Source organism: Grampus griseus, assembly GCF_964374135.1.
Source record: "Grampus griseus genome assembly, chromosome: 1".
Classification (NCBI taxonomy): domain Eukaryota; kingdom Metazoa; phylum Chordata; class Mammalia; order Artiodactyla; family Delphinidae; genus Grampus; species Grampus griseus.
In genome coordinates this window covers 176,552,764-176,575,712 of record NC_139017.1, presented here as the reverse complement: position 1 = coordinate 176,575,712, position 22,949 = coordinate 176,552,764, and the positions used below count along the sequence as shown (strand labels likewise).

General features: G+C 51.3%; 1 pseudogene across 1 annotated transcript; it reads right to left on the bottom strand.

Annotated features, from left to right (window-relative positions):
• Positions 1–618: 618 nt before the first annotated feature.
• Positions 619–19,543, bottom strand: LOC309836874 (solute carrier family 2, facilitated glucose transporter member 7-like; annotated as a pseudogene). The gene is made up of 12 exons: positions 19,454–19,543; positions 15,912–16,072; positions 13,450–13,579; positions 12,494–12,646; positions 10,844–10,966; positions 10,182–10,368; positions 9,501–9,541; positions 8,186–8,285; positions 7,068–7,148; positions 3,367–3,449; positions 1,447–1,570; positions 619–840 (listed from the first exon to the last, which is right to left on the bottom strand). The product of its transcript is annotated as a solute carrier family 2, facilitated glucose transporter member 7-like (transcript).
• Between the last annotated feature and the right edge of the window lie 3,406 nt (positions 19,544–22,949).

Here is a 22,949-nt window from a genome sequence, read left to right as displayed (position 1 = left end):
GGTGTGAGTGTGTATACCATTTTGTTTCTCTCTCTCCTTCCCCCACACGCAGGAATCCAGCTACCAAGGTATGAGGAAGCCCAGATCATGCGTCAGTTTCAGCCAGCATCAACCATCAGAAATGCGAGTGAACAACTCCTGCAATTTGTACACGCTGACCAGGATTAGCCCTGCAACCTACAGCTACAGAGAGAGAAGAAGCCACCCCGGGAAGGCGATGGGATCCAGAGCCTTGGTTTCTAGTTCTTCGATTCTCTGACACTTTGATCAGGATTCAGCCTCCATGTCAAATGCTGAACTTGAAAATTTTTACTTTAAAAAGGTGTGTGCATCCACCATTTGAGTTTTGATGCTGATGTAGAATTGGAGAATCTATTCTTGCCAATCAATACTCACGTTACCTGCCCGTCCTCCTAGGTCATTCCTCCCAGGGTTAGCGTTGGAAGCTAACTGCTTCTTAACTAAATCAGGGACCCAACTGGAAGACCAAAGTCTTCCATTTGCCACTGGGGGCACGGAAATCTCACAGCAGTCACCCTCCCTCGAGGCCTGGGGCAGGGAGACCCTTCCTCAGAGAAGGAAGCCTTGAATGTGCCACCTGGGGGATGTGTGGAACCACTAAAAGGAAGTCTCCCTGGCAGGCAGAGACGGTATGTGAGGCCCAGCATCTGTGATTTCTTCTTTCTTCTCCAGAAACTCCACTCTGTTTCTCTGGGCAAAAATCCGCTTTATCTCCACAACTGTTCGGCCCTTGGTCTCAGGAATGATCACGTAGATGTAAACAGCAGTGAGGAGGCAGATTCCGGCAAAGATAATGAAGCTGTAGGCACCACTGACCTCCTAGGCCAAGAGACAAGAAAACAGGAGGGGACGGAGGAAGAAAGGAATGCCGGGGACAGCTCTGGGTGAGGGCTTTGTGAGTCACACAGGAGTTTCTCAGTGGCCAGTTCTGCTTTACGCCCAGAGGAGTGGAAGAGCTAGACAACTGGGTCCTGCCCTCACATCAGAAAGGACTCGGCCTTTTAACAACAGGGACAGAATGTCCTCTAGACTTGACTGCACACCTTCAGAAACAGAGGGAGGAGGTGGACGTGGGGGAATCGTTCCCTCACCCTGGCTCTAGCTTGCTTTGCACTTGGCCGACCAGAGCCCCTGCATAATGAACGCGTCACCGCCTGAGTGTGGGACCTGCCTTCAGTGGTGGGAAACTGGCGTACTTACAGTTTGGCTGAAGTGGCGCCCTGTGTGTTTTATGGACCTTGGAGAGTCGCCCCCCCTTGTCGAATTCGCAGATGTTCTTAGCAGACGAGGCACCCCTGCCTATTTCCCGGAGCCCCTTCTGCCTGGGGCGGGGCGGGGGAGGCAAGGTGGAGCAGGAATTGGGGGCAAGGGGCCGCACACACACACCCCCCCGCGCCATGCTCCCCACCGCATGTCCCCACTCACCTGGATGGACGGGAACACGAAGCCCACGATGACGCTGGTGAGCCCGATCATGGCCCCGTCCACTGCGAAGGCGGCCGCGAGGGCTGCAGGAAGATCTCGGTCCTCACCACGGAGGGCACGAGAGCTGGGGGCAGAGAGCGCAGGACCAGGGGAGCGGAGAGGGGCGCGGAGGGCCCTTTAGGGGCACAGTCTGTTCCGGATGGCCGAGGGAGGAAGTTCACATCTCTCCTCCTGGGTGCGCCCATAGCTGAGCTTCGAGCTGAGCCTCTGAGGGCCTCAAGGTCACACCAAGGCCGCTCTTCCCCGTGGTGGTGTCATTTTGAAATTCGCAGACAAGGGGAGGGGGAGCAGAGCTGAATGAGCGCTTGAGCGTGGGACGTGCTGCCCCCTGTGGTAGATCTGGGGAATGGCAGGCACCTTGCCTTGGGGCAGTTTCTCAACCTTTTTTCATTCAGGAGTCTTGTCTAAAATGTCTAAGGCCATTTTTCCCCCTTAATCACCATCCCTCATGAAATTATAATACAACAGATATACTTTATATCCGTTTATATACAGTAGGTCTATCTATGACTTTATATATTCTTTATATATTAACATATTATCTATATTCTTTATTACAAAAATAAGATTCTCTCTCCCCCCAGTTAATTTCCAACCCTTGAAGATGGAGAGGAATTCAGAGCCCCGGAATGAGCTGCCCTTGGGAAGTCAAATGGGAAACTCCTACAACTGGCGAGGAGGGGGCCCCTTCCTCAGGGCTTTGTGCCCTAAAGGGGTAGCAGTGAGGGAAGTTATCGACGCTGCCCTCCCTGGCCTCCTGCCTCCTGCCCCCTGGGGCCGGGCAGCCAAGCAGCCCTTTAGGAGGTAGCTCACATGTCAAATCAGTCCACCATCTGATCCCACATCTGCCGGCACAGCTGATTACTCCTGGTCTTCCAGGAGGAGCCCGAGGCCCAGAGAAGCACAGTGGCTTGCTTTGGGAAACGCACAGGCAGTAAGGGGTGGAATGGCCCAGAACCCAGGTCTCCTGACACAAACACCAGCACTGCTCCCACCAGGCCCTCCTGCCTCCATATTGGAGGTGTGCCGGGAAGGCTTCCTGTTGAAAATCCCACTTAAATATCCTTCAACACGACCGTGTCGGTCTGATTCACAGCTGCATCCCCAGTGCCTGGCACAGCAGGTGTTCCATCAGCGTGTGTTCAATGGATCAATACCTTTATTTTGGCTTATGGACAGCTCTTTCAAAACCAAGATTCTGCAGGGAATATTCTAGTCTTAGGAGTCAGAGGGGTCTTTCCGCAAGCAGTGGGAACTGCGTTAGATTCTCAGGAGGACACACAGAGGAGGGGAAGCCTGGAGTCTGGAGGCTGCCCCCAAGGAAGGTGGAAGTGAAGGCCCAAGGCTGCCAGCACATGGACACGGGGATAAAGCAACACAGGACTGTAGCTGTAGGCCAGGGGACCAAAGACAACTGAGCCCCGGGTGGGCTGTGGGCTTGGAGGCTAACGTGAGCATGTAGAGGGTTTGGATGCAAACTGAGGGGCCCCCAGTGGGGTCTGGCTGGCAAGAGCTCCCTCTTTGCAGAGGCTCATCCCGTTCTTGGACACTGGAACTGAAGCTGGGCAACTCTGGGAGCCACAGGAGATTGGGGGGCCCCAGCCTGGCCGTGGCACTGGTTGGAACTTAGTAAATGTTTGTTGAATGAATGAATGAATGAATGTGAGCTGGAATGGCCTTTCAAGAAAAAGGTAAACTGAACTGAGAATTCCAGTGTGGGTGGGGCTTGTGTAGGAACAGGGGAAAAGGTGGAGAGAACATCATGAGAAATACCAGTCAAGGGCATCCATTCATTCAACAAATACCGGGCACCTCCTATGTGCTGGGCCCTGGAAGGAGGTGGGGCATGCAGGTGCTCACTGGGCCCGATGGAATGTCCTGGGATGTAGGATGATGCCAAGGTAAGACAGCTCAGGGACCGTGCTCTGTGGGGAGAGGCAGGGCTGTCTGTGCCTGAGAGGCCCAGGCCTGGGACCTCTAAGAGCCTGAGGCCAAGAGCCCCACATGCGGACAAGCCCACATGCGGGCCTCACCTTCCTGCCACAGGAAGGAACCACACCTGGATTTCTGAGCACCTGCGTGGGCCTCCAGGGCTCTGAGGGCAAGAGAGGGAAGATGAGACCAGGAGTGAACCTAGCATTCTAGTCAACGGGGGCCTCCAGGAGCCGTACCTGATTGAGAGAAACGTTAACAGGAGGAATGCCGACCACTTATTTATTTTCTGCCCTTCACAGATGCTAACCCACTGAATCTTCTTGACACCCCTCTGAGGGAGGATAATATTGTTTCAATCCTACAAATGTGGAATCAGAGCACAGAGAGCCTGAACACAGACAAAGAGGACACTGGGTCCCTCAGGGGTCAAGCAATGGCCCAAGTCAAATGATCAGCAGCAGATGGAGCTGGGACCAGGATTCTGCACTCTCTGCTAGAATCCTTCTAGAAGGCATCAGACCAGGAGAGCTGGCAGACCCCTATCTCTGCTCCCCACTACCAGGGCAACAGATGACACATACTCAGGGTGAACAGACCTCAACCAAACTAAGTATGCAGGTAACGATTTCACTACAGTTATGAAAAACGCTGCGAAGGTGGGGTTCGTGCAGGGCTGGCGGTGGAGGTGAACCAAGAACGACTCCTTCAATGAAGTTGTCTCCAAGGGGCAAGGTGAGAGATGAGCTGGGGGAGGGGCAGCCTCCTAGAATGGATGACTTGGGGATGAAGAGCCAGCCCGGCCGCTGAGCAGAGGCGTGACGAGCTCTGATTCACGCAGGCAGGCAGGGTGGGGTCCATTTCAATATTTGAAGCAAGAGAGGAGTTGGCTGCAGCTGGAAGGGATATCCTGGGTCTGGTGCCACCTGGGCAGCTGCCGGTTACGTTTTCAGGCAGAGCCAACAGGACTTGCCAATGGGTTGGAAGGAGAGAGTGAGAGAAAAAAAGTTGCCGGGGATGCCACCAAGGTCTCCAAAAGGCAACTGGCAACTATCTTTATAGATAATGTCCAGTTTTATTTACTTCTTTTCACCTAAGTCCTTAAATGTTCTAAGAACTTAGATTATTTTCAAATGAGAAAATAAGGTCTTTAAAAAGGAAACTTTGATTAAACCAAAACAGGACTGTAACTAGCTTTTTTAAAAAAATCACTTCCTTTTTTTTTGGTAAAGATTTATTTATTATTTATCTATTTATTTATTTTTGACTCCGTCCGGTCTTAGTTGTAGCACACGGGATATTCGTTGTGGTGCACGAGCTTCCCTCTATCTGTGGCACGCGGGTTCCAGAGCGTGTGGGCTCTGTAGTTTGCGGCACGCTGGCTCTAGTCGAGGTGTGCGGGCTTAGTAGCCCCACAGCATGTGGGATCTTAGTTCCCTGACCAGGGATCGAACCTGCATCCCCTGAATTGTAAGGCAGATTCTTTACCACTGGACCACCAGGGAAGTCCCTGTAACTAGCATTTTCCTCGATAGCTGCATCATCACCCTTCACCTCGCCTGTTCCTCCACAGGCTCCCCTGCCCTGCTGTTCCCTGAACACAGCCAGCTTTGTCCCCCTGAAGGTCCTTGTGCTCACCCAGGAATTAAAAAGGAAGTCATGATGGAGAGGACAGCTTGGCAAAAAAGGCGAAGAATGAAGACATTGTCTCTGAATTACAAGAATAATCTCTTCGCACGTTCTCATCCTCACATACGATTGCATTTTCAACTACAGACGGTCCCCTGACTTAAGAAGGTCCAAAATTTTCAACTTTACCATGGTGGGAAAGTGATACACAGTCACTAGAAACTATACTTCAGGGAGTTTCCTGGTGGCGCAGTCGTTAAGAATCTGCCTGTTAACGTAGGGGATGCAGGTTTGATCCCTGATTCAGGAAGATCCCACATGCCACGAATGGCCACAACTACTGAGCCTGCGCGCCTAGAGCCCGTACCTGAGTGTAGCAACGAACACCCAACGCAGCCAAAAACAAATAAATTTATAAAAAAAAGTAAGAAACTGTACTTTGAATTTTGATCTTTTCCCCGGGCTATCAATAGGCAGTACGATCCTCTCTTGTGATGCCAGGCAGCTCCCCGTCAGCCACATGATCATGAAGGTCAGTGACAATCACGCTGTTTTTCACTTTCTGTACAGTATTCAATAACTTACATGAGACATTCAACACTTCATTATAAAATAGGCTTTGTGTTAAATGATTTTGCCCAACTCTAGACGAATGCACGTTTTCTAACCACATTAAAGGTAGGCTGGGCTAAGTGATGATGTTTAGTAGGTTAGGTGTATTAAATGCTTTTTTTTTTTTTTTTTTTTTTTGCGGTACGCGGGCCTCTCACTGTTGTGGCCTCTCCCGTTGCGGAGCACAGGCTCCGGATGCGCAGGCTCAGCGGCCATGGCTCACGGGCCCAGCCGCTCCGCGGCATGTGGGATCCTCCCGGACCGGGGCACAAACCCATGTCCCCTGCACCGGCAGGCGGACTCTCAACCACTGCGCCACCAGGGAAGCCCCTGCGTATAGTTTTAATTGTAAAGGCACAGTTACTGCAAAAGCAACAACAGGGCAGAAACAGCTGAGGATATACAAAATGCTGTCTGCTTTCAGAATATTTCATACTATGGCCATCCTATGTATTTTCAACATTTTTGTATAACACGTATAACAAAAATATGCTAAGAAAATGACAAATTAGAGTGACGTATTTCTTGGTGGGCGGCCTTTTGTGTTTTAATCTCGCTCTGACACTGTTCCCAGTTACTCCATAGCCTCTCATTGCTTCTTTTCCTACTTCTTTCTGATCTGGGCTCCAAGATATTTTTAATGGTAGAGACCGACATGCTTGTTGACACGTGTTAGGATTTCAAGATGAGAGCTCTACCCCATTTTGTACTCGCGGCACACATCAATCAGAACAAGCTCACCTGCCAGCACCTCACCTTCCTTCATGTCCCCCATCCTAACCTTCCGGTTGGCCTGTGAGTGGTGTTCCTACTGCAGTTAAGGTATCTTTCTCTTCGTCTTCCCGCATACGAATGCGTTTGGTCCCTGGTCATCACTTATCCTCACGCTAGTGTAGAGTCTGCCGTCCACGCCGACCTCCGTCCTCAGTTTCTTCTGCTTGTTGAATGGAACGACGTCCGATCTTCCGTCTCTTTATTCTACTCTAGATCATTATTGGTGGACATCTTCTAGTGCAGTGCGCTTAAACATTTGCATATTGAAATATATGTTTTATGGAACTTCCTGTTTCTCCTTTACTTCATGGTTAGGACATTCGATTTAATTATTTATTTGCATGTACATGGGTAGGTAATTGAAGTCACCCACGAACTCTACTTCAGGACGGGGCGTTACATTGCACACGAAGGGGGCGTGGAGTTTGACACGCAGAGTTTGAGATCACTGGCCCTAGCGGTGTGGGTTCTGTTACAGGGACCTCCCACCCCCCCTGTTCATCCTCCCCTGCGTGCTCCGGCCCCCGTCCCACCCCTCTGCGTGCCCCGCCCTCCGCCCCACCCCTCTGCGTGCCCCCGCCCCGTCCCTTCCGGGCAGAAGAGCGAGGTCCGACCTGGCAGCTCAGCGCCGAGACGCGGATGCCGTAGCCGACCAGCAGGAGGCGCCGCCTACCCAGCCGCTCGACAGCGCCTGCCTGGAGGGGAAGGACGGGCGATGAGGAGCCTCGACGGCACCAGGCGGGGGGCGCCCGGAATTCTTGGGCCTGGGCCACCACTATCTCCTCAGCCCCTCCTTAAGTGCCCGCTCGCCCCTGCTGCCTGCTCCGTGGAACTTAGGCCCTTATCCCGACGGGAACTTGACGTTCGTGCCGCAGACTCTGCACCACTACTCCTCCCTGTCTCAGGCATCTACAGACCCCGGGTCTAGGCTCCTTGACCACCTCTCCCCCGCCAGCCCCCCGCACTGTAATAACTATGTTTTCTAGTTTCTGCGTCTGATGCTTTGACATCTGGGGGCCTTCCTGACGCTGGAGGGACTGCCCCCCACACACCGTTAGCCGGTTTCTAGAGATAGCAGACCGCTCAGCTGTGCGTGCGCCTTTCACATGGAACCCCCCCGGAGCCGCCCCCACCCCACCCCACCCCCTGCTCCATCAGGCTCTCACCTGCCCCCGCCGCCCCCAGCCAGCGTCCCTCTGCCTTATCGCCCAGGGCAGGTACCAGACAACCAGGAACAGCCCGGCATTGGTGCCCGGGAACCGCCTGAAATCTTTCAAACTAGGCAGTCCTAAACCTGCTTACCCTGCCTTGCCTGTTCCTTCCCACGGAAACCATAAGAAAGGCTCTTGCCCACGTACTGCTGTCCGCCCCCCCCGCCAGATGCTTCTCCATGTGGCCTTGTGTGCACCTCTCTCCCTTGGGAACCGTGAGCAACGCTGTCTTTTCAGTGGCAATCATCTCACACCCCCGAGATAATAATAATGCCTACATTTTCACATAACCCCCTCCCATTACCTGCTGCTTCAATTCACGTCGAGGCCGCCCAGAATCTGGCCTCACTTCATGAGGGTCCCTCTCACCCCCAGGTACTTTCTTTTCCACTGCCAGGACACACACCTCCTGATCAGCCGGTACCTTCTCGAATATTCCAAGCTTGGACAATGCTTCGTCCGACCAGCATGCCTGCCTTCCTTCTTGTTCTAATGCCCTTTTCATTCTACTCCATCCTCACCTGTAGCACCCACAGCAGTGCTACCAGCAAGGCATCACTGTCACCCCACGCCAGGCCCTGTACGGTCACTTTACACGTCCCCTCCGTCCTTCCAACAACCCTACAGATGGGGATTATCACTGACATTCAGTGAGGGCCCAACAGGAGCAAAACAGCAATCCCAGGATTGTATAAACAAGGTAGAGATAAGCCCAACGTCTCCTTCTGTGCTTAGTACCCAGACACCGCTCCTCAGGGAGAGAGAGGGAGGCGCCCCTGTCTTTCTGGCTTGGCTTTCTCCAGGTAGGATGATGGGGAAGAGGGTCCTAGTTATGACGATGTACCCTAGAGGAGGAGGGCTCTGAGGACAGAGGGTGGACCCTGCCCTAGAGGAAGGCGAGGGGCTACGGGAATCCGCTGGAGGAAGGGGTGCACAGACTCCCGGGAGGGTGGAGAATTGGGCCTGGGGGCCTCCCAGCTCCTCCCATTTCCGGCTCTTTTCCTTCACTCGGCCCTCCCCACCATGCTGAATCCTCTGAAGTTTGATTGGGGCTTAAACTGGCTCTGGGGAAAATACAGATAAGTAATAAATAATTTTTTAAAACACTTTTAAACTCCAAGGTAACTCAAGAAACAAGAACTAAAATAATAGTGAGATAACTCGGAAAAGTTCTAGAGAAAGGACCATCATGGTCACTTGACCTTGTAAATGTCTATTCACATTTTTTTTTTTTTTTTTTTTTGGTACACGGGCCTCTCACTGTTGTGGCCTCTCCCATTGCGGAGCACAGGCTCCAGACGCGCAGGCTCAGCGGCCATGGCTCACAGGCCCAGCCGCTCCGCGTGGGATCTTCCCGGACCGGGGCACAAACCCGTGTCCCCTGCATCGGCAGGCGGACTCTCAACCACTGCGCCACCAGGGAAGCCCCTGTCTATTCACTTTTTTAACACAGGCATAAGTGGTTCAGATTTTAAATATAAAACTCTGAAATAATAGTTTTATGCCAACAGTAACAACACGTGCATCAGTATACTGGGTATTTCAATCACCGTAACCATTGTACAAAGGAAGAAACTTGAATTTTAAGGTGTTTAAGTGGCCTGGTTAAGGTCACACAGTGGTAAGTGTGGGCACGTCCGAAAGTCTGTGTCACTCCAGTCACCCCAGGAGCAGTGCCATCAGCAGTGGACCCTGGGGGGCTCTTCTCTGTCTGCAGGGCACCGACTCAGAGATGCCCAATGGGAGGGACGCTTGTGGGTGGCTCACCAAGATGAAGCTCATCCCTGTGTTCACCACGCTGGCACCCACTGTTATGGGGAATGAACCCCTCCATGCCAGCCGAGGGAGGCGTAGATCACGTCCGCGTAGTAGCTGACCTAAAACAAAAGCACAAGGGCTGTGAGGAGAGACCTGAAGGCCCAAGCCGCTGACAACTTTCCTGACTCAGTCAGGACACACAGTCCTGAAAGCCTAGGGGACCCCTTGGACAGGAAGGAGGCAGTAGGTGGGAGAAAAGAGCCGTGACCTGAAGACTTGAGACCTGGGATGGAGGCTGGCTCTGCCGGAGCCCGGGTTATAGCTCTTCCCCTCTCGGGGCCTTGAGTTCTGCATCTGTAAAATGGGACCCCGAGAATTTTCCCTCTGTCGCTTTGTTAGTCTATGATCTCAGGCCCCACAGAATGACCCCTCGCCTCTCATTCCAGGCCTAGGCAGCCCCAGGCTCAAGCTTCTCTCCTGGCCCAGCCCCAAGGATGTGGGCAATGCAGCACTTCCGAAAGCCACCACGTGCCCTGGCTCCTGCCTGAGCTGTGTACCACTCGACGTCTCCCGCTGAGCAGCCGTGAGTCCCCGAGGGCCTGATGCCATCACTTCCTGACACTTTCCTTAAGCACCGTATGGGTTACGCATACAGTCTCCGACGTTTCTGGAAGCAGCCTCCCAGCCCTGTTTTTGCAGATCTTCACCCTTCGCCTACACCATCAATAGATACAATTATAGCAAAAGAACTGTGCATACCGTGTTGACCCTGCAGAGCTGCTGGCCGGCCATGGGCAAGACGATGGAGACCAGCTGCCAGTGGACAGGTGGACACGTGAAGAGGCTGAGCACAGACAGTGGCCCTCGGCCCTCTCGGCCTGGTCCTCCACGCGCGTTTCTTCCACCTCGTCCTCCACATCTGCCCAGCCTCTCAGCTTCTGCAGAGCTGCGGGGAGCAGAGCGGTCCCCTCCTGTCGCTGACAGCAGCTGACCCAAGGCTTAGGGAAACACAGGGGCACAGCTCCCCAGGAGCTCGGCCCAGCCCTGGCCACAGGCTCCCCGTTTTCCCAGGGCAGGATGCTCATTGGACCCCAGCTAGGTCCCCAACACCGTGACCGTGTCCCCAGTCACAACCACACCTCCACCTGGGCAAGCTTGCAGAAGTCAAGGCCCACCAGCCATGATGCCGGCTCTCACCATGTTCTCCGCTGGACCACACCTCAGAGTTGACCTGGACTCCCCAGTGCCAAGGGCACCTCTGTCCCGTCCCACTGGTGCCTGCGTTGTGGAGTGCATTTCCCCACCCTGCCCCCTGCCCGTTCTCTGCTTCGGGCACTAGGGAGGGATGTTTGGCGGGCACGGGGAGGCGGCTGGGAAGTGAACAGGGAGGGTCTTGACGGAGCAGCCTGTATCTCCAGTACCTTGTCGAACTTCTTCGTCTCTCTTCTGAATCAGGGTGGACCTGGGGCTCTCGGGGAAGAATGGCAGAGAGGGGAGCCAAAACAGTGCGGGGACCCCCGTGAGTGCCAAGAGCACCGGCCAGCCTGGAAGGACCCAACACTGAGAACATGAACACCCAACACTGGGGAATCCCTGCCCTTCAGCTGACCTTCCACATGTCCTGACTCTGTCCTGACTCTCCTCTTACAAACTCACTCACCCACATTGTTCCACCCCTCCGTGAGAGCCAAGGACAGCAGGGACCTAGTCCTTGCCAAGATGTGGCTGCCCAGAACCCACCCACAGCAGGGTTCCACATTTTAAAATGGAGAAAATAATTACAATTTTCAGAAGATCTGCTGTTAACTCATTCTGCAGGAAGAGTATTGCTTTTCTTAGAACAGCATATGATTTAAAAGTGTGAGCCTTGGAAAAGGTGAACCCATGTCTTGCTTCCTAACTTTATGGCTGGAAATGGCATAATCTCTGCCTTGCTGGAGGCTGGGGTCGAGGAGCGTGCTGGAACCAGCACCGTGGCTGTGTGAGCTCCTTCTGGAAGGTCTGGGTTAAGGAGGCAGCACTGAGACTCATCTAAGCCTTACTAGCTATGATGGGAACTGGAAGAGGCATTTTACTTCTCTAGGCCTCAGTTTTCTCATCAGTAAAATAAAGATGATGATGATGATGATGGTGATAAAGTGCCCCCTGAAGAGTGGTGAGGGGTGACAGGCATCGCACACTAGGCATCACTACAAGGCAGCTGTTGGCAGCAACGGGCCCAGCCTGGCTTCCCCTTCAGCTGCACTGGGGTAGTTTGGGAATCGTTAAAACTAATGACCTTTCACTGAGCACGACTGGGTCCTGAGTCTCTTCAAGGTACTCTGGGGAATACAAAGTCATAAGTCCACCCATTAAGGAATTCCTGTGGAATTTAGGTAACTTGAAAATGTTTACGAGGAAAAAAAAATAAAGAAAGAAACCCCACTGTGTTCTTGTGGGCCTTTAATGCTGGCCTGCATTCCAGCCACACTCTGAGGCCATTCTCTCGCCCACTCCCCCAGAGGACCATTTCCCCCTTTCTCCTCTGTCCTAAAGCTTCCCTCCTGCTTCCCCAACCCTCCCTCTCAGGCAATGGCCTGGCCACCTTCCACTTGGAGAGTAGAGGCAACCATCCACCCACGTGACAGTGACCGTGGCGGTGTGCCTGCCCCTCCTGCATCATTGCCCTCGCTGCAGGACCACTCGCACAGCGTCCCAGCTGAAAAAACAAAGCGAAACAAAAAACCCTTCTCTCCAGCCTGCTTCCCCTTCCAGCTACCCCCCAACTTCTCTCCTTCCTTTACAGCAAAACTCCCAAGAGTCGTGTGTGCCCCTTGTCTCCGATCTCCTCCCAGCCCCACGCACAATTTGTCCCCATCGCTCACCCAAACTGCTCTCGTCAAGGTCACCCGTCTCCAAACAAGCCACACATTGCCCAACCCAAAGGGCACCTCTTGGCCTCACCTCACTTGATCCGCCAGACACACGGGCACAGCCGAGCCCCATGTGTCCAGACCCCGCCCCCTCGGCCCCCCCATAGCTCCCATGCTCCCTCTCACCACCACCCCCGGACCTTGGTGAGCCACAGGTACCTGTAGGGTTGCCCAGGATGGCTTGCAGGCCGAAGATCTGTGCTAGGAAGATTCCCACGATGACAAACACCTCCGTCATTGTTCCCAGAGCACCCCTCAGGTTCTTGGGAGCTAACTCTCCCAGCTACACGGGAAGGGCACTGTAGGAGATGCCTGGATCTAGCAAAACAAAAACCAGGGGAGGAGAAAAGAAACAGTCCCAGTCTCCTGGGGCCCCAGAAACCTGAGATTTAATTAATCTCATAGTCCCTGAGTTTCTCTGTGGCATCAGCACCACTGACAGGCAGCCTGTACGCCCCCCACCTCCCCTCCACGGAGATGGAAATTGGCCACGTGGACTTAGTTCGCACTAAGAAGGAAACCTTTCCAGAATCCTCAGACTCCCAGGGGACACGGCAGGATGTCCTCTCCTTCCTAGCTGCGGAGCTGGGGCCACTTGTTACAGGCGAGACTGTGTTCCTGGGATGTGGGACTGAAAGATAGGTCTTTTGCTTGGGATTATTTTCTGATTTTTCTGAAGCACAGGTTACTTGTATCACTTTTGTTTTTTTTATAGAAGAAACCACCCTAGTTAAGAAACCTCGGTCCCCTGCTGACAGTCCCCAAACTCTGTGCTCTTTTGCTTGAAGCTTCTCACCCTCCGCGTGAACTAGACACCTTCCTTGGAAGATACCTTGTAAAGCCTTATCAGTTTGTACTTCAAGGTAAAAGTGTGTTTTTAAAGATCTTCCCCTGATAGAGTTTGTTAAATAAGGGGAAGGGGAGAGAGAACATGAGGTTTTCGAGAGTCTGGGGATGGAGACAAGAGGATGCCCCCAAAGGGAAAAGAGCCATTCAGAACCAGGAAGACCCTGCTGCCCCTGCTTCCCGCCTTGGCCAGTGTGTCTGACTCAGACCCTTCTCCCCACAGCTGACCCTGAGCATGGGCTTGGGGCTTCAGCCATCACTGTAGGTACCTGCACAGAATCCCAGTGCCACTCGAGAAAAGATGATCAGCTCGGAAGGTTTGGTCACTTTGCTGACTCCCTTCGGGATGGCGGGATGGCAGGGATGGCGAAGTCTTTGTTGATCAGCAGTGTTCCCTTTCTGCAAGGACAGCAGAGCCCAGAGGGCATGGGGGCTGAGGCAGCAGAAGCTCTCCTGACACCAACTCCTACTCTCCAGGGCAGCCGTTACAGGAGTGCCGGAACGTGCCTGAGAAAGGCTGATGGCTGGGAAGCGCGGAAAGCAAGGACCAGTGGGCAGAGGCCCCAGGAAGGGAGGTTTGGGGTCAGCAGGGGTGGCGGGAGGAGCGCGAGCATGCTAACCATTGGAGCTGACTGAAGACAGTGAGGAAGGAGGAAGGAATGGGCCTGCCTCTGCAAGGAGGGAGCTTCCTGTCACTGGTGGTATTCAAGCAGAGAGTAGGCCGGATGAAGACTGTCAAGAATGGTGAACAGGGGAACCCCACAACAGGTGGGAGACAGAGCTGGATTAGATGATCGCTAAGATTCCTCCCAAGGCTGAAAAACCATGAGTCTACGAAGTGGGGGGAGGGAGTGTCTGAAGAATAGAACACGCTGGATGCCCCTGCCTGTCTCCCAGGATCCATAGCTACATTCCAGACTGTGTTCTGTGCCCCATGCTGACTGGCATCGTGGCTCCCTTGCCCCCCTCATCCCCACATGTGGCTTGGATTTTGCCAAAGGAGAAAACAGCAGTGGATCAGGAAGGAAGATGGTGGCCCAGCTATAGGGTGGCTGCTGGCTGCACCACCCTTGGTGATCTCTCCACACGCTGCCCACGTTCGAGGACCATCAGGGCCCTGAGTGACACAGGTGCATCATCTCTGAGGCCAGGAGTGGAGGAGGGGGATCTCTAAACAGAAACCCAGACACCCCTCCTGGGGGGACAGTCGTAAGAGTTCTACAAAAGTCCCCTTCTAGGCAACACTGAGGACTCATCAGATACACAGACTGGTTTTCTCAGGCCACTTTTCTCTTCCTGGGGTGGCCATACCTCTGAGAGAACTGCCATCCAAGCCCAAACTCAGAGCAGAGGATCAGCCAGCCCAGAGGCTGCAGGTCAGGAGAGAACAAACAGCCCACACGAACCCCTTCCTGGTGACCAGGAAGCCTTAGCTTAGCTCAGGGCTGGTCCTGACCCCACTAGGGCAAGGCCAGCTCCACCGCACCAGCTGGTCTCAGGGTCCTCATCTGCAAAATGAGGGCAATGATGAAACCTTCTCTGAGGTCCCAAGTTCTGTAACTCTGGGTTCAGACAAGGAGGTGGGGGCCAAGCTGCTAGAACAGTTCAGGCACTCTTGGTGTAGCTGAGAACAGCACAGTGTGAATTACAAAAAAGCCTGGATTATGGCATAATTGCAATATAGTGAATGTTTCCTTCATTCAAGTATACAACGAATGGCAAATTAATTGTTAACCAAGTATCTATGAGAAGAGGTCCTATGAGTCCTGCTTTATACAGAATTAATTTTCAATTGCCAATATTTTCTTTGTTTTTTTGTTTGTTTTTGTTTGTTTGTTTGGCTGGGCCTTGCCATTTGTGGGATCTTAGTTCCCTGACCAGGGATTGAATCCCGGCTCTCGGCAATGAGAGCTCGGGGTCCTAACCACTGGACCACCAGGGAGTTCCCCAGTATTTTCCTTTATGCATGAATACTGAACTGGTATGGTTCTTTAAGAGCTAGTTTTCTTTAGAGGACTCCCCACTCCTCCCTACAAACTGCCGGCCATGGCACATCAAGTCCAAGTGTAACTGCGAATTCCCAAGAGTGAGATCTGGCCATACGGGATTCCGTGCGGCCTCGCCCTGAGGACTTGGCTCACTCCCTTCCTTCCCAGGAACCTTGATCTGGACATCCCTCCTTATCTGCAGAACCACCTCTTGGCAGCAACTGGGCTTACGTGTAAAGATTAGTGAGTCTGTATAAACCAAGCAAAGTACAAGAACTATTCTTCATTCTCAAACAAGACACAAGTCAGGGGCACATGGACTGACTCGGTCTGAACCCCAAAGCTCAGAACAACACGGATGAGGCTGCACGGGGAGAGGCTGCAGCTGTTACAACTTGGAGCCATGGGTCACCTGACCTCGAATTAAACCCAGTCAACAAGCATTTATTGAACACCTGCTAGAAGTGCTGAGTATGGTCAAGACTTTGCTCTCAAAGGCTGATCCATCTCCACGGGGTGGACAACAGAGGGGCTGCTGTTCCCATGCAGCTGACAAGGGGAAGAAATCCCAAGGAATTCAAGGACTTGCTTTAGGGTCAGGATGTCTATGGCAAAGTGGGGGCTGGACTTCAGGCCTCCTGCTTTTCAAGGTCGCACAACTCCCCACCACGTGCACAAGTGCCAAGAGACAACATGCTTTACTAATGTGAATTTTGAGTGACAACAGCACCCTTCTTCTTTACCTGCCTCATTTGTCAACCAGCAGGCCAATAAACAGGGACCCCACCAAGACGCCCAGAGGAGACATGGACATGGTGCAGGACCACAGCAGCAGCATGACTTTCTTGTCCATGAAGGCTCCGTGTCGCTCAAAGTAGGTTTCATTATAAAAGGACTTCAAGACCTGGAAGACATTGCCCCATCCATAGACAATCAGGTAACTCATGAGAGACCAAGAAGTAATGTTCTCAGTTGCCCCTGGTCATTGTCCTGAAGGATGTGTCTACCAATACGCTCAGGACACAATTGATTCTCTGTTGTTACCTGGAGATAAAAAAAAAAAGCCTACAGTATGATGGGGTGAGATGAGGAGCCAGGCTGCTCAAAATGTTAAAAATTCACTGTTGGGAATTCCCTGATGGCCCAGCAGTTAGGACTCCAAGTTTCTACGCCAGGGGGTGCAGGTTTGATCCCTGGTTGGGGAACTAAGAACCCACATGCTGAGCGACATGGCAACAACAAAAAAATTCACTTTGCAGAAACTTGCTGTGCAAGAGGCAACATAAGAAATATTGTTACTTCAAGACAGTATAGTACTGGCACAAAAACAGAATCATAGATCAATGGAACAAGATAGAAGCCCAGAGATAAACCCACGCACCTATGGTCAACTAATCTATGACAAAGGAGGCAAGGATATACAATGGAGAAAAGACAGTCTCTTCAATAAGTGGTGCTGGGAAAACTGGACAGCTACATGTAAAAGAATGAAATGAGAACACTCCCTAACATCATACACAAAAATAAACTCAAAATGGATTAAAGACCTAAATGTAAGGTCAGACACTATACAACTTTTAGAGGAAAACATAGGCAGAACACCCCATGACATAAATCACAGCAAGATTCTTTTTGACCCACCTCCTAGAGGAATGGAAATAAAAACAAAAATAAACAAGTGGGAGCTAATGAAACTTAAAAGCTTTTGCACAACAAAGGAAACCATGAACAAGACGAAAAGACAACCCTCAGAGTGGGAGAAAATATTTGCAAACAAAGCAACTGACAAAGGATTAATCTCCAAAATATACAAGCCCCTCTTGCAGCTCAATATCAAAAAAACAAACAACCCAATCCAAAAATGGGCAGAAGACCTAAATAGACATTTCACCAAAGAAAATATACAGATTGCCAGGAAACCCATGAAAGGATGCTCAACATCACTAATCATGAGAGAAATGCAAATCAAAACTACAATGAGGTATCACCTCACACCGGTCATAATGGCCAGCATCAAAAAGTCTACAAACAATAAATGCTGGAGAGGGTGTGGAGAAAAGGGAACCCTCTTACACTGTTGGTGGGAATGTAAATTGGTACAGCCACTATGGAGAACAGGATGGAGGTTCCTTAAAAAAACTAAAAACAGAACTACCGTATGACCCAGCAATCCCACTACTGGGCATATATCCTGAGAAAACCATAATTCAGAAAGAGTCAGGTACCACAATGTTCATTGCAGCTCTATTTACAATAGCCAGGACATGGAATCAACCTAAATGTCCATCGACAGATGAATGGATACAGAAGATATGGCACATATATACACTGGAATATTACTCAGCTATAAAAACAAAACAAAACAAAATTGAGTTATTTGTAGTGAGGTGGTTGGACCTAGAGTCTGTCATACAGAGTGAAGTAAGTCAGAAAGAGAAAAACAAATACCGTATGCTAACACATATATATAGAATCTAAAAAAAAAAAAGTTCTGAAGAACCTTGGGGCAGGACAGGAATAAAGACGCAGATGTAGAGAATGGACTTGAGGACACGGGGAGGGGGAAGGGTAAGCTGGGACAACGTGAGAGAGTGGCACTGACATATATACACTACCAAGTGTAAAACAGATAGCTAGTGGGAAGCAGCCGCATAGCACAGGGAGATCAGCTCGGTGCTTTGTGTCCACCTAGAGGGGTGGGATAGGGAGGGTGGGAGGGAGACGCAAGAGGGAGGAGATATGGGGATATACGTATATGTATAGCTGATTCACTTTGTTATACAGCAGAAACTAACACACCATTGTAAAGCAATTTTACTCCAATAAAGATGCTAAAAAAACAAAAAAGAAATATTGTTACTAATTGTATGACTTTGGGCAAGTTCTACCTCTGTAATCTTAGTTTCCTCCTTAGTTATAGAAATAATATATATCCAATAGAGAATTTAAGAGCTTCACTGTGATATAGTGATGGTACATTGCTTGACTGAGAAAAAAATGTTCCTTCAATGGTGATAATGATAAGTATATTAATATAAGCCATGAGCAACTACTGCAGTACCTCCTATAAAGCAGAATTAAGTGTAGCTATAAAGTAATGAGTGATTTTTTTTTTTTTTTTTTTTTGCGGTACTCGGGCCTCTCACTGTTGTGGCCACTCCCGTTGCTGAGCACAGGCTCCGGACGCGCAGGCTCAGCGGCCATGGCTTACGGGCCCAGCCGCTCCACGGCATGTGGGATCTTCCCAGACCGGGGCACGAACCCGTGTCCCCTGCATCGGCAGGCGGACTCTCAACCACTGCGCCACCAGGGAAGCCCAATGACAGTGATTTTTAAAAGTAGAGCAGGACTCATACACCCAAATGCATGGGAACAGACACTGGGTCCTGTCCTTGCCCTTTCAGGGACCTTCTTCCTGTAACTATTCCCTGTCTGTCCTGCATCACTGGTTCCTTTATTTTTTTGGCCACGCGGCATGGCTTGTGGGATTGAAGCTTGTGGACCCAGGTTCAGTCCCTGACCTGGGCCCTTCACAGTGAAAGCACCAAGTCCTAACCACTGGACCACCAGAGAATTCCCAATACACCTTTCTTTATTGCATCCTTCTCATCACAATACAAACATGACTCTTGCCCTATAAAACCCTAACACAACCCCCCTTCTCCCTTCACTAAGCTTCATTTTTTGTTCCCCTGTACAGCAAAACTCCTTAAAAAGCTGTCTCTCCTCCACTCTGCCCATTCTCCCCGAACCCACTCCAGTCAAGCTTTTGTCTCAACTCAGCTGCTCTTGTCAAGGTCAGGCATGCCCTCCATGAGGTCAAAGCCAGTGGTCAACTCTCACGCTTCATCTTTACTCGTCATCAGGGCCTGTCCCTCCCTCCTGACTCACATGCTTTACTAGGCCTTTGGGAGACTCTTTTTCCTTTGCTTCCCCTCACCCCAATCCTAACCCCTAAGGGTTTAGTCCTTGACTCCATCCTCTTTGTCATCTGCAAGTGGTCTTCCCAGGGGAAAGGCAGTGAGACTAAGGCCCAAAGCCCATCTCCTCCCACCCGTTTCCCAATGTGCCTGGAAAGGATGACATTGTAGGGCAGGGGGTGGGGGTGGGGGGGAGGGGAATAGCCCACAACTCTAGTCATTCCCTGGTCTGCAGAGGCCGCCTCCCAGGACTACTAGAGGAAGGCAGCTGCTTCTGGAAGAAAGCTGGTGGCTTCCGGAAGAAAGATGGCGGCCTCCACAGAGCAAAATGGCCACCTTCTCCTGCCCACCTCTTGCCCACCCACCTTGTGCGGTGTGTTAACCACAGCGATGTTGCAGCCGTATTGGAAGGCCTGGCCAAAGGCTGTGCTCGGCGTGGCCAGCAGCAGCGTGGATTAGAGGCGCTGCGGGAGAGGAGGTTTACGGTCAGGGACTGGGAGGTTAGTCCTGGGACTTCCGGAAGTGGGGCCGAGGCTGGGCTGGAAGTGGAGGTGGAGGACCCCAGGCCATGTCCAGGGGAGTGGGGGAGGTGCCGGAGGTTGGGGGGAGCGGACGGCATCATTTCGTTCCTTGAACGAATCCCCCTCCTTAAAGATACAGCTATGCGTCTCCTCTGGGCCTGGCCCTGGATGAAGTAGGGGAAGCTTCAGGAAAAAGGTCCAGCGTACTGTGCCCTTGAGGAGCTTATATTCTAGTGAGGGGAGGCCAAGGAAACAAAAACACAGACAAGTACGAGATCTCCAAATAACGATAATGCTATGAGGACAATAAAACAGGTAATGGGGTAGAAGCCAATGGGGGACAGAGAAGGGGGCTCTCTGAGCAGGTGCCTTTAAGCTGAAACCTGAAAGGGTGAGGTGGGCCTGTGAGCTGCTGCGGGAGGAGTTTTCAGACAGAGGAAGCAGCAAACAGAGACATGGCTTGCCTTTCACTCCTGGACAGGCCCTGGGGAAAACCAAGGCAATCACGTTTCCATGACTACCGCAGCACCCAAGGTAGTTCCTGGGAACTGACCCCCCAGGGCCAAAGTCTGAGGAGGGGCCAGCAGAACTGGGGCAGGGTCTGTGGCTGCCTGAGTCGGTGCCACCCAGGGTTCCAAGAAGCCAGCTGGTGCAGAGCCGTGGCCCCAGACCATCCCCCACCTCTCTGCTTGCCTGTTACCTGTACCTCTGACTCCCACCCCCACTATCTGCCTGACTGCCGACAGCCCTCAGCCCTGTGCAGCCAGCAAACCAGCCAGGCAGACAAAAGCAGGATTTGGGCAACTTCAGAGGCTGGGGGAACGGGACGGGGACAGGGGTCTCCCACACTTCCCTAGAGGTGGACTCAACCCCTCCTCTCTTGTGTCTGAGCTGGGATGTTTGGGGAAGCTGCTTCCCCCCCACTGCTCTCCCAGGGCTGGTGGCTCCCCAGGAAAGGCAGGGGCAGTGTTGTCCTCTCCTTGCTAGAAGCATTTCAGGGGTCTTCCTCTCCCTCCACAGTCCCCTCACCTGGTGGCAAAGGAACAGTGGCAGTGACAGTTTCCTAGACTTGGCACTTACCCCTTCCCTGGGGTGGGGTGGGTGGAGGAGTCCCTGCCCCTTTTTTTCTCCGTCCTTGTTCAGCTGAGAAAGAGGTGTGCTCTGCCTCCCAAGTGACACCTGGGTCCTGCTCTGTGTTGACAGCCTGGGGCCTGTGAGACTTTATTACCCTTTTGGTCTCTGGACCCTGCTGACTTTCCCCAGGAGAATATTTTCCTTGGACGTGTTGATAAGATAAAGATTCACACTCAGCGTGAATTTTGTCTTTGTCTCCATCAAGTCTCAAACCAGAAACTCTCTGGTTGCACCAAGGAGAAGAAAAACACCACCTGCCCTGGGTCCCTAGAAATGAGGTGTCTTGGAAACCAAGTCGGGCCTGATTGCCAGGATCATTTATGCATCTCCTGTGTTATCTCTCCATCTGTGCTTCCTCTTACGAATTTGGACTAATTGTCCATTTGGGGGAAAGAGCAAACTAAATGCTTTTAAAGAGCTACAACTTAGTTATTTCTACTTACACTTATTAGTATTAAATAAGTCAATAAAATATTGAATAAAAAAAGTGCTTATTTCAGAATTATCACTATTAGAAAGAGAAATATCATATGATATCACTTATATGTGGAATCCAAAAAGAAATGATACAGATGAACTTATTTACAAAACAGAAACAGACTCAGAGACTTAGAGAATGAACTTATGGCTACCAGGGGGGAAGGGTGGGGGAAAGGGATAGTTAGGGAGTTTGGGATTGACATGTACACACTATTATATTTAAAATGGATAACCGCTGATCTATATTTCTATTTTTGTGCCAGTACCATACTGCCTTGATTACTGTAGCTTTGTAGTATAGTCTGAAGTCAGGGACAGATGAATGGATAAAGAAGATGTGGTATGTGTATATAATGGAATATTACTCAGCCATAAAAAATGAAATTGGTCATTTGTAGAGATGTGGATGGACCTAGAGTCTTTCATATACAGTGAAGTAAGTCAGAAAGAGAATAACAAATTTTGTATATTAACACATATATGTGGAATCTAGAAAAATGGTACAGATGAAGTTATTTGCAGGGCAGGAATAGAAAGGCAGACGTAGAGAACGGACGTGTGGACATGGGGGAAGGGCAGGGTGGGATGAATTGGGAGATTAGGTTTGACATAAATCCACTACCATGTGGAGAACAGTTAGCTAGTGGGAACCTGCAGTATAGAGCACAGGGAGCTTAGCTCGGTGCTCTGTGATGGCCTAGTTGGATGGGACAAGGTGGGGGGAGGGAGGTCCAAGAGGGAGGGGATGTGTGTATGCATATGGCTGATTCACTTCGCTGTATGGCAGAAACAAACACAGCATTGTAAAGCAATTATACTCTAATAATAAATAAAAATAAAATAAAATGGATAACCAACAAGGACCTACTGTATAGCACAGGGAACTCTGCTCAATGATACGTGGCAGACTGGATGGGAGGGGAGTTTGGGGGGAAATGGATACATGTCCATGTATGGCTGAGTCCCTCTGCTATGCACCTGAAACTATCACAACATTGTTAATCAGCTATACTCCAATATAGAATAAAAAGTTAAAATAAAGTAAAAAAAAAAAAAAAGGAATGATCTATATTAGCAAAACAAAAACGTAGGGAATAACTGGATAAATTATGACAAATCAACTGGAATGCCAGGCTGCCATTTCAAGGGATAATTATGAAAATTACTTAGGGACGTGGAGATATGTTATGAGCGTCATGTTAGGTGACTAAAACAAAGTACACTTGTGTGCCTGGGTAAAAACGTGTTGGCACGTGGACAGCAGCGTGACGGCACATGGACAGCACATGACGGCCACCGGGATAAGAGAACATGCGGGCCTTATTTCTCCTAACGGTCTGCTCATGACAATTTAGGTATTCTCCCAAGGGCTACATGTTTTGTCTGCTGTGCCCCTCATCCCTTCTGAGGCCTTGCTAGCAGAGTGTTAACTCTTGGGAAAGGCCTGGGCCCGGGACACTTCCCTACCAAGACATGAAGAGCCCTCACGGCCTGTGCTGGGCTTTTCACTCTGGGAGGGACTATCTTTCCGTTTCAGGCTCAGTGTGCACTCCAGGGTTCTGCTTAAAGCACGTTCAGCAGTGGCCAAAGGCAGGCCCCCAGCTTCTGTATTTCAGCCCTCACGGGGTGGGGCGGGGAGAAGGTGGGGTCCTCCCACGCAGCACAAAGTGGGGCGTGTGCAGCCTCCAGGTCTGCGCATCCACTGGCTGGGGGGTGGCGGATGCTT